Source organism: Octopus bimaculoides, chromosome 28 (assembly GCF_001194135.2).
Source record: "Octopus bimaculoides isolate UCB-OBI-ISO-001 chromosome 28, ASM119413v2, whole genome shotgun sequence".
In the NCBI taxonomy this organism is placed as follows: domain Eukaryota; kingdom Metazoa; phylum Mollusca; class Cephalopoda; order Octopoda; family Octopodidae; genus Octopus; species Octopus bimaculoides.
In genome coordinates, this window is record NC_069008.1 from 3,113,332 (window position 1) to 3,116,080 (window position 2,749).

General features: G+C 42.2%; 1 protein-coding gene across 1 annotated transcript in view; it reads right to left on the reverse strand.

Moving 5' to 3' along the window:
* LOC106881749 (rapamycin-insensitive companion of mTOR) overlaps window positions 1-2,749 on the reverse strand; it is a 67,533-nt gene that overhangs the window by 59,955 nt on the left and 4,829 nt on the right. The gene's annotated exons all lie outside the window — the stretch shown is intronic.

The window sequence follows — 2,749 nt, forward strand, 5'->3', positions numbered from 1 at the left end:
CGAGCGAGATCGTTGCCAGTGCCCCTGGACTGGCTCTTGTGTGGGTGGCACATAAAATACACCATTTTGAGTGTGGCCGTTGCCAGTACCGCCTGACTGGCATTCGTGCGGGTGACACGTAAAAGCACCCACTACACTCTCTGAGTGGTTGGCGTTAGGAAGGACATCCAGCTGTAAAAACTCTGCCAAATTAGATTGGAGCCTGGTGCAGCCATCTGGTTTCACCAGTCCTCAGTCAAATCATCCAACCCATGCTAGCATGGAAAGTGGACGTTAAACGATGATGATGATTGGAACAAGGAAGACATATTTGAATAAAATGAGAAAGACTTGAGAATATCTAGTTATGAGAAGCAGAAGAGAAGAGAGAATGCAGACAAGATGGAGGGACATTGTAATTGAAACCTGAGGAAGATGGAAAGGAAAAGAAGCTAGGACAAAAAATATGAGAAAATCAAGAGAAATATGCAAAATGGTGGGAAGAAAACATGAGAAACATCTTTAATTTTTTGTCTTTCTCTTGTTTCAGTCATTTGACTGCGGCCATGCTGGGGCACCACCTTGAAGAAATTTCAGCCAAAATCTAGTTGTACTTATTGCTTTTGCTTTTTTTTTGTTAAGCCTTGTACTTATCTTATCAGTCTCTTTTGCCGAAGTACTAAGTTACGGGTATATGAGCACACCAACACCAATTGTCAAGCAATGGTGGGGGACAAACAAATACATCATCATCATCATCATTTAACGCCCATTTTTCATGCTGGCATGGGTTAGACAGTTTGACTGGAACTAGTAAGTTGGAGAGCTGCACCAGGTTCCAGTCTGTTGTAGCATGGTTTCTACGGCTGGACGCCCATCCTGACACCAAACACTTCACAGAGTGTTGTAGGTACCTTTCACATGTCACTGTCACAGGTGCCTTTTACATGCCACAGACGTGGGTGCTTTTACGAGCCAGTTATGTGACACCGGCAGATGGATAGATAGATGGCCAGACAGACAGACAGACAAACAGACAGACGGACAGATAGACAGATGGCCAGACAGACAGATGGATAGATAGATAGATAGATGGCCAGATAAAGACATAGATAGATAGATAGATAGATAGATAGATAGATAGATAGATAGACAGACAGATAGATAGATAGATAGATAGATAGATAGATAGATAGATAGACACAGATAAATAGATAAATAGATAAATAGATAGATAGACAGACACAGAGATAGATAGATAGATAGACAGACAAATAGATACCTAGATGGATGGAGTGATCAATAGATATGTAGAGGAAGAGAGAGAGGAAGAGAGAGTGAATGAGAAAGTGTAAAGTTAGTCAGTTGGAACGAAGTGTTAAAGTCGAGAGAGATGGATCGGTGCGGAGAGGTGGTACTTACCCAGTTCACAAAGAGTGGCAAGGCATACTTGCCTCAGTGCATCCATCTTTTTTGTCCCTAATGTTTGGGCGGAGGAAAAACTAGTGAAAACTTCAATAGGAAATTACATTGTGGTGGTGGTGGTGGTGGTAGTATAAGTAGTAGTGGTGGTGGTGCCAGTGGTGGTAGTGGTGGCAGTAGTAGTGTTGGTGACGGTAGTAGTAGTAGTGGTGGTGGTGGTGGTGGTGGTTACCATGGTGGTAGTAGCAGTGTAATACCACATGACTGAGTGTGGTGGTGATGGCAGTGGTGGTATTGGTAGTGGTGGTAGTGGTGGTGGTAGTAGTAGTGGTGGTGGTAGTAGTAGTAGTAGTGGTGGTAGTAGTAATGGTGGTGGTGGTATTGGTGGTGGTAGTGGTAGTGGTAGTAGTGGTGGTGGTAGTGGTGGTGGTAATAGTAGTAGTGGTGGTAATAGTAGTGGTGGTGGTAATAGTAGTGGTGGTAGTAGTAGTGGTGGTGGTGGTATTGATAGTAGTGGTGGTGGTAGTGTGGTTACCATGGTGGTAATAGTAATATACCAAATGACCAAGTATGGTGGTGGTGGTCGTGGTGATGCAAGAGGCTGTGGTTGTGGTGGTGTAATGGTACTAATAACAACATGCTAGGGTGTGGGGTGAAAGTAGTAATGGTAGTTGTGGTGTGAAAGTGGCAGTAACCATGACGATATCTTTAACCTTTTACTCGCTTTGGTCATTAGACCGTGGCCATGCTGGGGCACCGCCTTGAAGAATTTTTTTAGTCAAACAAATCAACCCTGGCATTCCATTTTTTAAAATTTTAACCCTGTCCCTTTTTACTAAACCGCTAAGTTATAGAGATGTAAACAAACCATTGTCCCCTCTATGTTTAGCCCCTGTGGGCAATAAAGAAATAAATATGTGTGTGTGCGTGTATGTGTTTGTATGTATATAACTATGTGTATGCATGCTTCTGTTTATCCCCCACCACCACTTAACCAGTGCTGGTTTGTTTACATCCCCCATAACTTAGTGGCTCACTGATCCCTAAAACACTTGGTTACAAAGTCCACTTCTTAACCTCATACCCATACCCTACCACCGCCACCATTTAGCATGTATGCATACACACACACATACAAACATACATCCACTACTTACAAAATCTTATATATATATATATATATATATATATATATATATATATATACTATATATGTCATATATATATATCATATATACTCTTTACTCTCTTTTACTTGTTTCAGTCATTTGACTGTGGCCATGCTGGAGCACGGCCTTTAGTCGAGCAAATCGACCCCAGGACCTATTCTTTGGAAGCCCAGTACTTA